Genomic DNA, 15,306 nt, shown 5'->3' on the forward strand with positions numbered 1-15,306 from the left:
CCTGACCTGAAAGCAGAAACCCAACCAACTGAGCCACCCAGGTGCTCCATCTGCAATATCTTGGCGAATTTCTTTGCTGTTCTGATCATTAGTTTCCTCCCCTATAAAAGAGAAATACTAAGATCCTAATTCAGAGGTATGTGGAGAGGTTAAATGATAGGATATCTTTCAAGTATATCTAAAGAATAAGATCCTTCATTTAGCTCTAGCCTGGGTTGAAGCCAACATTGAATAGGTGTGGGTTACAAGCTCCCTGGTAGGCATACTTGAGACCAATGCCTTGTTTGTATACAACTAGAATATTTGTTCCTCTGTCTCTCCCGCTTACTTCACAGTTGCCAAGTCCCACTGGAAGGCATTATTACTATGATATCAATAAGGCAAAAGTTACTTTGAGCAATACACTATAATGTTATACTCCATGGGGGAACTTGATCTATATATAGCCCAGTGATGACTAAGGAAATTGAGGAAAAAGTTCTGTCTTCCTTGTCTATTCACACCATCACCCCAACCACAGAATTATCTTCTTTTTTACTTCCTTCTTGGTTGGTTCACATTTCACATTGAGACTGATTCCTTTCTAAAGACCAAGGGACTGGGGTATAGTCACCATAACCTGGGAAAACAAGAACAGGTTCACCTTTGCTCAAAGGTGTGACCTGGAGAGCAAGGCAGTGAGGTCATCACGACTTGTGGCTTACAAAACCTTCTTTTCGAGAGGGGCTGGGCCAGGAAGAAGTCATTGCTGGCTGAGGCCAAATGCATGAAGTAAGTGGTCAGTTTTTCAAAAAGCGAAATTTATTCAACTTAAATGCAGTGTCTTTAAGAGATACTGTCATTTTACTTGTTTTTAGTTATAAAAATGTCCTTTATTTTATGAAACAGTGGTGATAGCCGATGGTAGTTCTTTCCTCCTGCCCTCTCTCCCTCCTTCCCCTTTCCCTTCCCTTTCCTTTCCCTTCCTCCCTTCCTTCCTTCCGTGTGTGTGTGTGTGTGTGTGTGTGTGTGTGTGTGTCCATATTGCAAGTCTGGGACATATCACTAGTTTTTTTGCTTTGTTTTGTTTTGTTTTGTTTTTAACACCTTTGAATCTGAGAACCATGTCCACCTGGGTCATTTTATGAAAGAAGAAACTGAGGCCTTATGAGGCTGAGTTACTTTTCTCAAAGTCTCCTAATGTCCCTGGTAGTTGTACAAAACAGAAGCCAGGTCGTGCAGTTCTTAGAAGATTGCAGGCTTCAGAGACATCTCCTGGGCTCGGATGAGATACTCACTAGGGTAAAGCCTTGACAAAGCATCCCTCACATCATAGTTGCCTCTGGTTTTTGTTTTTATTATTTTTTCCCCATTTTTATTTAATTTTTTAAAAGATTTCTTTCTTTCTTTCTTTCTTCCTTTCTTTCTTTCTTTTTTTATTTGACAGACAGAGATCACAAGTAGGCAGAGTGGCAGGCAGAGAGAGTGGGGGAGGTAGGCCCGTGCTGAGCAGAGAGCCCAATGTGAGGCTCCATCCCAGGACCCTGGAATCATGACTTGAGCCGAAGGCGGACGCTTTAATCCACTGAGCCATCCAGGAACCCCCTTTTTTCCCCATTTTTAAAGTTGGGTTAGTCTCAAGTATGAGAAGGAAGTCCCTTTCAACAGGACAGAGTCAAGCTGATCTCAGACTTCACAACAACATGCAAAGCTTGTTTTTCATGAAGTGAGTACATGCAAAGCTAGTTCTTTCATGAAGTGAGTAACTTTGTAGATATTGCTTCATTGCCCTTCAATGAAGCAATATCTACAAAGTTACTCACTTCATGAAAGAACTAGGCAGAGATTGTCTAAAAGGAAAGATTTTAAGGAACCCAGCACCCAAGAAATTGCTCCATGGTGAAGTCCTGCCCGCCAAGAGAAAAATCAAAATACTGAACATAGGAATGAAGAGCCATGAGGGTAAGTATTGAAACAGTTTAGATTAGAACTAAGACAGAAGAAAGAGAATTAAAATCTAGGAATAGAATAGAAATGTTACAAAACTCTGAGAAAGCATAAATAATGTCAGTAACCAAACTAGTAAGTGTGGGAGAATGGGATGCTCTTCCCCTCAGTTTTTGCAGGGGGTAGATCAATCCATACTGTTTGAAGTTAATAAGTTTTTAAAATACTGTATCTTAGGGGTTTGCACGATACACACATATGTTATTTTATTGCATTGTGCTTTATTGCACATTTCAGATATTGTATTTTTGTTTGTTGAGCGAGAGAGAGCACAAGTGGTGGGGTGGGGGGAGATACAGGGAGGGTTAGAGACAGAAAGAGAATTTTAAGCAGGCTCCTCGCCCCAGCACAGAGCATGATGAGGAGCTCGCTCTCACCACTACCACCCCCCCCACCATGACCTGAGCCAAAATCAGGAGTCGGAAGCTCAACTGACTAAGCCACCCAGGTGCCCTGCAGATACTGTGTTTTTTCCAAACTGAAGGTTTGTTATAGTCCTGCATCGAGCAAGGGTATAGGCACCATTTTCCCGACAGCATTTGCACACTTCATGTCTCTGTCACATTTTGGTAATTTTTGCAGTATTTTAAAGATTTTATTTTTTATTTGAATGAGTGAGAACCAGCAGGGAGAGGGAAAAGCAGACTCCCCACCAAGCAGGGAGCCCCATGTGGGACTCCATCCCAGAACTCTGGAACCACAACCCAAGCTGAAGGTAGACACTTCACAGACTGAGCCACCTAGGCACCCCAATTTTTGCAATACTTTGAACTTTCTCATTATTATATTGGTTATGGTGATCCGTGATCAGTGATCTTTGATATTACTATTATAATTTGGGGGGTAACATAAATAGTTGCCCATATGACATGGCAAATTTAATTGATAAATATTGCATGTGTTCCAACTATTCCACTGATGGGCCATTTCCCCATCTCTCTCCCTGTCCTCAGGCCTCCCTATTCCCTGAGATACAACAGTATTGAAATTAGGCCAACTAATAACCCTACAATGACCTCTAAGTGTTCAAGAGAAAGGAAGAGTTACATGTCTCTCTATTTAAATCAAAAGCTAGAAATGATTTAAGCTTCATGAGGAAGGCGTGTCAAAAGCTAAGAGAGTCCAAAAGCTAGGCTTCTTGTACCAAAGAATTAGCCAAGTTATGAATACAAAGGAAGAGTTCTTTGTTGTTGTTTTTTTAAGATTTTATTTATTTATTTGACAGAGACAGATCACAAGTAGGCAGAGAGGCAGCTAGAGAGCGGGGGGAAGCAGGCTTCCTGATGAGCAGAGAGCCTGATGCAGTGTTCCATCCCAGGACACTGGGATCATGACCTGAGCCAAAGGAAGAGGATTAACCCACTGAGCCACCCAGGTTCCCCCAAAGGAAGAGTTCTTGAAGGAAATTAAAAATGCTACTCCAGTGAACACATGAATGATAAGACAGTGACACAGCCTTACTGCTGATATGGAGAAAGTTTGAGTGGTCTGGGTAGGTCAACACAACATTCCCTTAAGCTAAAGCCTAATCCAGAACAGAGCCCTAACTCTCTTCAATTCTAGGAAGGCTGATAGATGTGAGGAAGTTGCAGGAAAAAAGTTGGAAGCCAGCAGAGGTGGGTTCATGAGGGTTAAGGAAGGAAGCCGTCTCCGTAACATGAAAGTGCAAGTGGAAGCAACAGGTGCTAATGGAGAAGCTGCAGCGAGTTCTCCAGAAGGTCTAACTCAGATAACCCATGATAGTGGCCACACTAAACAACAGATTTTCAATGCAGACAGAATAGCCTTCTGTTGGAAGAAGATGTATCAAGGACATTCATAGCTAGAGAGGAGAAGTCAATGCCTGGCTTCAAAGCTTCCAAGGACAGACTGGCTCTCTTGTTAGGGGCTAATGTAGCTGGTGACTTGAAGTTGAAGCCCATGTTCATTTACCATTCTGAAAATCCTAAGGACCTTAGGAATTATGCAAAATCTACTCTCCCTGTGCTTCATAAATGTAACAACGAAATCTGGCTGACAGCACACCTGTTTACAATGTGGTTTAGTGCCTATCTTAAGCCGACCATTGAGACCTGCTGCTCAGAGAAAAGATTCCTCTCAAAATATCTACTGCTCATTGTCAATGCACATGGTCACACAAAAGCTCTGATAGAGCTCTCCAAGGAGATTCACACCATTTTCTTGTCTGCTCACACAACATCCATTCTGAGCACATAGATCAAGGAGTAATTTCCATTGCCAAGTCTTATTATTTAAGAAATACATTTTGTGGGCACCTGGGTGTCTCAGTCAGTTAGGCATCTGCCTTCGGCTCAGGTCATGATCTCAGGGTCCAGGGATCGATTCCCACATCAGGCCCCCTGCTCAGTGGGGAGTCTGTTTCTCCCTCTCCCACTCCCACTTCTTTTGTGCTCTGCCCCTCTTCTCTCTCAAATCAATAAAAATATCTTTAAAGAAAGAAACACATTGTGTAAGGCCACAGCTGCCAGAGATGTATCAGCCACCACCCTGATCAGTCAGCAACCACCAACAGCAAGGCAAGACCCTCTGCCAGCTGAAATATTATGTCTTGCTGAAAGCTCAGATGTTGGTTAGCATTTCTTAGCCATACCGTATTTTTAAATTAAGGTATGTATACTTTTTGGTATAATGGTATTGCACACCTTATAGATTACAGTATAGCATAAATATAACTTTTGTATGCACTGGGAAACCAAAATAGCAGTTTGAATCACTTTATTTTTTAAAAGATTTTATTTATTTATTTGGGAGAAAGAGAATGAGAGAAAGAAGGATCATGGTGGGGGGTAGGGTCAGAAGGAGAAACAGACTTCCCGCTGAGCAGGGAGCCCTATGGGAGGCTTGATCCTGGGGACTCCAGTATCACGACCTGAGCTGAAGGCAGTCGCCTGACCAACTGAGCCACCCAGGCGCCCCTGGGTTATTGTGATATTCACGTTATTTGATACTCACCTTATTACAGTGGTCTGGAACTGAACCTGCAATACCTGTAAGGTAGGCCTGTACTTCCTTCCTTTCTCTTAAAGGCGTGTTTTGGGAAATAGTATCTCTTATAGTAAAGAAACTATTTTTTTAAGTTTAGAAATCATTTCATTTTTACCCCCAGTTGATTTTTTCTTCTGTTAATTCCAATTAAAAACTAAATGTCTTGGAGCCTCTGCCTTCGGATCAGGTCATGGTCCCAGGGTCCTGGGATCAAGCCCCACATCGGCCTCTCTGCTCATCAGGGAGCCTGCCTCCCACTGCCCTGCGCCTGCCTCTCTGCCTGCTTGTGATCTCTCTTTCTCTGTCAAATAAGTAAATAAAATCTTAAAAAAAAAAAAAAATAAAACTAGGGGCACCTGGGTGGCTCAGTGGTTTGGGCTGCTGCCTTCAGCTCGGGTCATGATCTCAGGGTCCTGGGATCGAGCCCCGCATCGGGCTCCCTGTTCCGCAGGAAGCCTGCTTCCCTCTCTCTCTCTCTCTCTGCCTGCCTCTCTGCCTACTTGTGATCTCTGTCTGTCAAATAAATAAATAAAATCTTTAAAAAAAAAAAAACTAAACTAAATGTCTTGTTCCATTTGAAAACAAGAATCTATATTATCTCATACAGTTATCCCTATCCATCTATCTACCTCCACCCCCTCTCTCTCCATCAGTCTACGCGTGGACAGAGATGTCTTCCATGGCATCCTCCACGTGTTAACACTTCTCACTGGATTGTGGGTGGCTGTTCCCTTCCTCCTCAGACTTTTCCATGTTGCTTGAATTTATTTAATAAGGATGAGTCATTTTAATAAAAACAATAAAATTATTAATTTTCATAAATAAGATGATGGGGCCCTTGGGTGGCTCAGTCGGTTAAGGCATCCCGACTCTTGGCTTCGGCTCAGGTCATGATCTCAGGGTCCTGGGATCAAGCCCCGCATTGGGCTCCATGCTGGGTGTGGAGTCTGCTCGAGATTCTCTGCTTCTTCTCTCTGCCCCTCCCCTTGCTCGCATGCTCACTCTTTCTCAAATAAATAAATAAAATCTTTAAAAATGTAAATAAAAAATTACAAATAAGATGAGGACAAAAATATATAATTTTCAGAATTGTTGAAGGATATGTGTACACACACACACACACACACACACACGGCCTAGCATATTTCCTGGCATATTGTAGGCACTCAGTGGGCACTAAGTGCTATTATTGTTTTCTTGGAGAGATGAAGAGCCCCCACACATGGAATGGTGGTCAAAGATGCCGGATAGCCTCAAACAGGGCAATCACCATCAGCACCATCTCCGAAGTATCCCTTGCAAAGCCTGATGATCCAAAGACTAAAAGGATCTCAAGAGCACTTGAATATTTGGGTGAACAGTTTCCTTATTTATCCACAGGTTCTGCTAATTCATTGGAATATGTTTACATAAAATTCTAAAATCTCAGAGAAGGAACCCCTTATCTGATGTAAACAGTGTTATCAGAGACCTCTCAATTCTTAGCTAACAGAGGGACAGTGTTGTTATACAAACTAAGAACAGGGTATAAAGAAAAATATTTAATAAGCAAATGAGAGGGGCGCCTGGGTGGCTCAGTGGGTTACGCCGCTGCCTTCGGCTCAGGTCATGATCTCAGGGTCCTGGGATCGAGTCCCGCATCGGGCTCTCTGCTCAGCAGGGAGCCTGCTTCCTCCTCTCTCTCTCTGCCTGCCTCTCTGCCTACTTGTGGTCTCTCTCTGTCAAATAAATAAATAAAATCTTTAAAAAAAAAAAAAGCAAATGAGAACGACAGATTTACAGCAGATACGACGCAAGGAGGTTAATACGTATGTTGATGCTCCAAACCTCATACCAATTACTTTAAAAACAAACAAAACAAAACAAAACAAAACTAGGGTGTCTGGCAGGTGTAATCAGGAGAGCACATAACTCTTGATCTTGACATAAGTTCAGGCCCCATATTCGGTGTAGAGCTTACTTAGAACACAAAGAACAAACAAAAAACAACACTGAAAACCCAACAGATACATGGATAAAGGACATGCACAGATGACTGACAGAGGAGAAAGTGCAAGAAGACCCGTGATACAGAAAATATTAATTCTCACATAGTGCTGAAGAGGAAGGGAGACTACCCTTGTCTGGAGACCAAACATCTTGAATATATTCTTATTTCATCCTCAAGCCCATAAGCATGTTAGATCTCATAGTTGCCATGTTGTAAGTGAGGAAACACGATGGTCGGAAGGGCTGAGTAGCCTGTTGACCAATATCACTTGGTGTGTTCCCTTCAGCAGCACAGATACTCAAATTGGAACCATAGGAGTTAAGATTAGCATGACCCCTGCACAAGGATGACCAGTATCACTTGGCAACACTGGAGCTGAAAGACCAGGGTCCTTTCGTTCACCAATCTAGTGATTGGTATGATTCAAACCAAACTCTTTTCGCTTCTGAAATTAACAAGACCTAATGCTAATGAGAACATGATGGAAAGGTCCTTCTCATGAAGGACTGTGGGTGGGTGAGTAAATTAAAAAATCCTTTGAAATCTGTCAGTACTCCTTAAGAGTCATAAGAATTTGATTTCCATTGACCCAGTCATTCCACTTTGGGAGAATCTTCTGTTAGGGAATAATTCAATATATGGAGTGTTATGGGCAAAAAGATGTTCATCAAGGATTTAAAAGAGTGAGCAGTTGGAAACAACCTAAATGTCTAGAATTATCTAATTCAATTGGTAAATGTTTACTTACCTCCTAGTAAGAGATTATTTATATAGCCATTATAAACATGCTATACATATTATAAAGAGAAATATTCATACAGTTTTTAAAATTTTTTTATTATAGCTGATGTACAATGAGTACTACATTAGTTTCAGGTGTATAACATAGTGATTCAATATTTACATACATTATGAAATGCTCACCATGATAATAAGTACAGTTACCATCTGTCACCATACAAAGTTATTACAATACCATTGACTATTTCCTTATGCTGTATTTTTCATCCCTATTCCTTATTTATTTTATAACTGGAAATTTGTACCTCTTAATCCCCTTCACCTATTTTACCCATCCTTCATCCTCTCTCCCATCTGGGAACCGACCACCAGTTCTGTATTTATGAATCTGCTTATTTTTTGTTGGTTTATTCATTTGTTTTGTTTTTTTAGATTCCACATATAAGTGAAAATGTGTGGTACTTGTCTTTGTCTGACTTGTTTGACTTAGCATAATACTCTCTAGGTCCATTCATGTTGTCACAAATGGCAAGATCTCCTTATTTTTTATGACTGAGTAATATTCTGTTGTCCATATTTTCTTTATCCATTCATCTATTGATAGATACTTACATCACTTCCATATCTTCATTATTGTAAATAATGCTGCAATAAACATAAGGGTGCATGTATCTCTTTGAATTAGTGTTTTCATTTTCTTCAGGTAAGTACCTGGAAGTAGATTTACTGGATCATAGGGTAGTTCTATTTGTAATTTTTTGAGGAACCGCCATACTGTTTTCCACAGTCCCCACGCCAGTTCACATTCCCATGAACAGTGCACAAGGATTCCCTTTTATTAGCCTCACTAACATTTGTTATTTCTTATCTTTTTGATACTGGTCATTCCAACTGGTGTGAGGTGATATCTTACTGTATTTTTGATTTGTAGCTCCCTGATGATGAGTGAGGTTGAACATTCTTCATGTGTCTCTTGGCCATCTGTATGTCTTCTGTGGCAAAATACCTCTTTAGGCAGGTCCTCTGCCCAACTTTTAACCAGATCAATTGTTTTCTTTTTAGTGGTGAGTTGCGTGACTTCTGTATATATTTTGGGTATTAACCCCTTATCAGATATATCATCTGCAAATATCTTTTCCTCTTCAGTAGGTTATGTTTTCATTTGTTGATGGTTTCCTTCATTATGCAAAAGTTTTAAATTTGATATCCTCTCAGTTGTTCATTTTTGCTTTTGTTGCCCTTGCATGAGGAGACAGATCAAAAAAATATTGCTAAGGCTGATGTCCAAGAGTTTGTTGCCAATGTTTTCTTTTAGAAGTTCTATGGTCTCAGCCATCACATTTAGGTTTTAATCCATTTTGAGTTTGTGTGTGTATCTGGTGTAAGGAAGTGGTCCAGTTTCATTCTTTTACATGTAGCTGTCCAGTTTTCCCAGCACCATTTACTGAAGAGATTGTCTTTTTCTTACCGAATATTTTTGCCTCCTTTGTCATAGGTTAAGTGGCTGTATAAGCATCGGTTGATTTCTGGATGCTCTATTCTGTTCCCTTGATCTATGTGTCTGTTTTTGTGCCAGTACCATACTGTTTTGACCACTGCAGTTTTGAAGGATAGTTTGAAATTTGGGATTGTGATACTTTGGCTTTGTTCTTTCTCATGTTTGCTTTAGCTAGGGTCTTTTGTGTACAAATTTTGTCTAAAATTTTGTGTACTAATTTTGTCTAAAATTTTGTGTACAAATTTTAGAATGATTTGTTCTATTCGTGTTGAAAAACACTACTGATATTTTGGTAGAGATTACTTTGTAGATTGCTTTGGGTGGTACAGACATTTAACAAAGTTAATTCCTCCAGTTCATAAGCACGGTTTATCTTTCCATTTATTTGTGTCTTTCTTTCCTCAGTGTCTTATAGTTTCAGAGGGTAGGTCTTTAACTTCCTTGGTTAAATTTATTCCTAGGTATTTTATTCTTTTTAAAGCAGTTAGAAATTGAATTATTTTCCTAATTCCTTTTATTTTCATTATTACTCTATAGAAATACAACAGATTTCTGTATATTAATTTTGCATCCTGCAACTTTACCAAATTCATTATTAATTGTCATATTCCTACAACCTCCTAAACTATGAAACAAGCTGAAAATCACCCTAGAACATGAGGGGCACTGTCACGAACATAGCTAAGTGAGTAGATCTTAAAAGTTCTCATTACAAGAAAAAAGTATTGGGACGCCTGGGTGGCTCAGTTGGTTAAGCGGCTGCCTTCGGCTCAGGTCATGATCCCATCGTCCTGGGATCGAGTCCCACATCGGGCTCCTTGCTCAGCAGGGAGCCTGCTTCTCCCTCTGCCTGCCATTCTGTCTGCCTGTGCTTGCTCTCTCCCCCTCTCTCTCTCTGATAAATAAATAAAATCTTTAAAAAAAAAAAAAAAGTATTTTTGTAACTATGTGTGGGGGTGGATGTGAATTACACTTACTGTAGTGATCAGTTCACAATAGAAACCTAAATCGAATCAATATATTATACACCTAAAACAAGTACAATGTTATATGTCACTTACACTTCAATTGGGAAAAAAAGAAGAAGCCAAGGTCTCCTCCTGAAAGAAATGGCAAGTGTGTGGAGGGGTTGAAAGGAGGGGAGGAGAGAACATCTAGAGAAGCGGTTGAGGAATGGGGAGACATGGAGTGGTACTGGACAGAGGGCTTATGGTGGCAGCAGTCTTCCATAAAATAACTTCCCCTGGGGCGCCTCAGTGGCTCAGTGGGTTAAAGCCACTGCCTTCAGCTCAGGTCATGTTCTCAGGGTCCTGGGATCGAGCCTTGAGTCGGGCTCTCTGCTCAACGGGCAGCCTGCTTCTTCCTCTCTCTCTCTCTCTCTCTCTGCCTGCCTCTTTGCCTACTTGTGATCTCTGTCTGTGAAATGAATGAATGAATGAAATCTTTAAATAAATAAATAAACTTCCCCATAGGAGAATTCAGCAGTGGGTAATAGAACAAGAAGGGGGCCAAGGTTGGGGGGCCTGGAATTAAGGTTTTGTTTGGTAGGGACTACCAGGAGGGTACCAGCTGGAGGACTTTTCTGTGAGTCATAGCCTGTGGGTCTAGACTTAGAAGCAGGAAAGCCCAGATGACAATGAAGGGCTGACCAAGGTTAATAGCTTTAGTCCATAAAATCTATAAAAAGCTCATATACTGTAATTAGAACACTATGAATAGCCCTTCCCTTCCTTAAAAGCCCTTCCCTTAAAACAAGAGACAAAAATCATGAACGGGAATTACAAATAACCTAACAAATATATGGAGGCTGTTCACCCTCATAGTGGTCAAATCAATGAGAACTTAAATACTGAGGTATAATTTTTCACCTATCATGGTAGGAAAGAAAGCCCAATTTTTTTTTTCTTTTTTAAAGAGGGAGAGGGGTGTGGGGTTTGGGGAACAAAAGGAGAGAAAGAGAATCTCAAGTAGGCTCCACACCCAGTACAGAGCTCAATCTCATGACCCTGAGATCATGACCTGAGCCAAAATTGAGAGTTAGACACTCAACCCACTGAGCTTCTCAGGTGTTCCAAGCCAACTTAAAAAAAAAAAAATGAGGGCACCTGGGTGGCGCAATGGGCTGAGCGACTGCCCCTGCTCAGCAGAGGGTCTGTGTCTCCCTCTGATCTTATCCCTCTCATGCTTGCTCTCTTTCATTCTCTCTCTGTCCCAAATAAATAAATAAAATCTTTGAAAGAAAAATGAAAGTGCTTCATGCCATGGAATGAGAGGAAAACTTCAGGGGTATTAAGTTAATGTAAATCTTTAAGAAGATAACTTGGTAACAATTTCTCGAAGCCTTAGAATGTTTATCCCTTGAATTAGTAATTTTACTTCTGGGAATTTATACTGAGGAAATAATACAAAAGAACAACAAAAAAATTGAGAGAGGGACATCCTTTGCAGTTCCTTGCCTGTCAACATTACACTGGAACCCAAAGAACTATGTCAGGTTAACCTTCAGGAATAATGAAACCTTAGGGCTATAACTGTCCTATGAGGCTCTCTGTTCCCCCAGGTGATAGACCACACCATAAAATAAGCTTTCTCAATCTACTTATCCACAGAGGCAGGTCAGTCAAAAGGTTCCCTAACTTGATTGCAATTACTCCTGCATTTCTGTTCCTCCTCAATTTCTATTTTTAGCTTTGTGGTTACCACCCACTAGACTATGAACTCCTCAAGGGCGGTGATGTTAATCTTCTATATCTATCTTCTATCCACCTCTGCACCTTTTTGCCAACACTCACATGGAAGGTGCTTCATGATTTGGGTAGTATTGGCTTTCACTCCATCATCTCCCATCCTCTACCCTCTTCAGTCTGTGCATTTGGCTGAAGATCAAGTTGGTCTCTTTGTTCAGTTACTTTATTCTTAAGTGTCCTTGTGAATGTGCCAACCAGTTGGCATTTCAGAGGTGCCATGTTTATTAATAGACTTTTGCGTCACATACAAGGTTCAAGGTCAAAGGCTCTCTGGGTTTATCAGCATAATAACTTTCTGTAACACTTACCAATAAAGGGATGTGGCAACACGTGGGTAATAAAATATGGTATGGAATCGGCTGACTCATGGAAAGTTAAAACTGGAGAGGAGCTTAGGAAATGATGGTTTCACTACACCCACTACTCCAGTTTTGCAGATAAGGAAACTGAGGATCAGAGAGGGGCAGATTTACCAAGTTTACGTAACTGGTTTATGGGATGGTTGAGATAAGAGTCCAGGGTCTAGTCATCCGGTATATTCTGATTTCTAGGGCACATGTCATCAAGAGTTTGTGTCATGAGAACAGGTAAGCTGCAGAAGCGTACGAGAGAGGGCAAAGCCAAGAGTCCCAGCTATGTTGAGTGACGTGGTGGGACTCCATAGAGAAGGGAGAAGTTACCAGTAATTCTGTGAGGGGGCCTGGCTGGAGAACAGGGGCAGGGATGTGGGGCAAATGTAGACAGATGTCTGGATGACATAGGAATGGTGTGGCATGGTAAGTAGAGCACGGCTTTTGAAAGCAGGAGTGTAATCCCAGGGCTGTCACATATCCCGTTGTTACTTAACTTCTCAAAGACCCAAGTCACTACTCTGTAAAACTTGCCCATAGAACTGACTTCTCAGGGTTGAGTTAAAGCAGATTAGCTCAGTACCTGGAGAGAGCTCTAGAAGATGGTGGGTTGTGCCATTCTCATGGAAGGCAAGACTTGTGGTCCTTCTAGGAGGTTAAAAGTGAGCACCAATCCCTACATCAGTCTTCAGGATGCTTTCAGACAGGGAAGAGTTCCTTCCCTGAAGAAGGAGGACCTAGCCCTATTGGGCAGATGGCACTCTAGAGCAGACTCAGCAAACTATATCCTGTGGGCCAAATTCAGCCAGCTGCCTGTTTTTCTGGGACTTACAAGCTAAGAGTGATTTTTACATTTTTTAATCACTAAAAAAAAAAAGAGAGAAGAATCATATTTTATAAAATGTGAAAATTATGGAGAATCCAGATTTCAGTGTCCACAAATGAGGTCTAATGGCAGACAGCCACACACATTTGTTCGCGTATTGGCTGTGGCTGCTTTCATGCTATCGTGGCAGAACCCAAGAGTAAGACAGAGATTCTGTCTCATTACGTCACACTGCTCCCCAGAACATGGCACACATGGCAGTGATGCAGTTGGAATTCAACGGTGTTTCCAACACCATGTGTATGGTCTTACCAGGACATTATTTTTTTTCTTGTTTAAATCACTAATGCAGGGCACCTTGGTGGTTCAGTCAGTTAAGCATCTGCCTTTGGCTTAGGTCGTTATCTCAGGGGTCCTGGGATCCAACATTGGGCTGCCTGCTCTGCGGGGAGTCTGCTTCTCCCTCTTCCTTTGCCCCTCCCCTGGTTCCTTCACTCTCTATTTATCTCTCAAATAAATACATAAAATCTTTTTAAAAAATTACCAAGGCATACCCATCACATAAAAATAAGAAGAGATAAATGGATTTCAAATATCATGCTTTTTTTTAAAAAAAAGATTTTATTTACTTATTTGACAGAGAGAGAGTTCACAATTAGGCAGAGAGGCAGGCAGAGAGAGAGGGGGCAGCATGTTCCCTGCTGAGCAGAGAGCCCAATGTGGGGCTCCATCCCAGGACCCTGAGATCATGACCTGAGCCGAAGGCAGAGGCTTTAACCCACTGAGCCACCCAGGTGCCCCAATATCATGCTTTTAGATCACAGTATGGATTATTTTGCTACCAAATTATATGGCCAAGCATTATATATTATACAGTGACATGATTCATGGTCTAAAATAATAGATTATGTTACTATTACCAGACTAAGAATATATCACAGTATTCCTAATTCACAGGAAATTAACCATCAGAAAAAGTAGAAATTTTAAGGGGAATATTTCATTGCAGCAGAATGTGTTTATGAAGTTAAATAATGAAAATAAGGCTGCAATCAAAGCAAGTTTCCAAGTGGCTCATTCATTAGCCAAGCTAGGAAAGTGACATAGAGATGAGTTCATTAAATTGTGTTTGATTGCATCTGTCAAATAAATGTGTCCAGAGGAAAGACACCTCTTTGTTTTGTTTTGTTTTGAAGATTTTATTTATTTATTTGAGAGACAGTGAAAGCAAGAGAGGTCCCAAAGGCAGAAGGAGAAGCAGACTTGGTGCTGAGCAGAGAGCTCAATGAGGGGAGCCACCCAGGTGCCCCGAAAAGACACCTTTTTAAGACTGTTTCAGCTGGGGTGCCTGGGTGGCTCAGTGGGTTAAAGCCTCTGCCTTCGGCTCAGGTCATGATCCCAGGGTCCTGAGATCGAGTCCCACATCGGGCTCTCTGCTCTGCAGGGAGCCTGCTTCCTCCTCTCTCTGCCTGCCTCTCTGCCTACTTGTGATCTCTGTCTGCCAAATAAATAAATAAAATCTTTAAAAAAAAAAAAAAGACTATTTCAGCAAGAACAGACAGCTGCTCAGAGAGCTGAGAACACTGGGAAGAATATCAATACTCAATTAAAGAATACCTTTGAGTGACTTTCCCTGGGCTCTTGACGATTGATAAATGTCACTAGGATTACTCAGTTGTTGTTTATTCAAGGAGTCAGTGACAAGTTAGAAGTGACTAAAGAATTAGACTCTGTGGAACAGAGAATATTTTCAAAATGAAGGGCTGCTTGGTGGCTCAGTCGGTTAAGTGTCTGCCTTGGGCTCAGGTCATGATCCTGGGGTCCTGGGATTGAGCCCCATGTTGGACTCCTTGCTCAGTGGGGAGTTTGCTTTTCTCTCTCCCACTGCCCTTCCCCCCATGCATGTGCACATTTGTGTACTCTCTCTCTCAAATAAATAAATAAAATAATAAATATATATTTATATATAATATGTATATTAAATGTAAATAATAAAGTAAATAAAACCTTTTAAAAATGGAATTATACCCTTTTTTTCTTTTTCATATTTTATTTATTTATTTGACAGGCAGAGATCACAAGTAGGCAGAGAGGCAGGCAGAGAGAGAGGGAGGAAGCAGCTTCCCCACCAAGCAGAGAGCCCGATGGAGGGCTCAATCCCA

The 15,306-nt window shown here is 41.1% G+C and overlaps 1 non-coding gene across 1 annotated transcript; it reads left to right on the plus strand.

The window, feature by feature from the left end:
- The first annotated feature begins 7,255 nt into the window (after nt 1–7,255).
- On the plus strand, nt 7,256–7,363 carry LOC123394620. The gene has a single exon (XR_006609375.1). It is a non-coding gene; the product is annotated as a U6 spliceosomal RNA (small nuclear RNA).
- The last annotated feature ends 7,943 nt before the right edge of the window (nt 7,364–15,306 follow it).

Source organism: Mustela putorius, unplaced genomic scaffold, assembly GCF_011764305.1.
Source record: "Mustela putorius furo isolate JIRA1106 unplaced genomic scaffold, ASM1176430v1.1 tig00003834_pilon_pilon_pilon, whole genome shotgun sequence".
In the NCBI taxonomy this organism is placed as follows: Eukaryota; Metazoa; Chordata; class Mammalia; order Carnivora; family Mustelidae; genus Mustela; species Mustela putorius.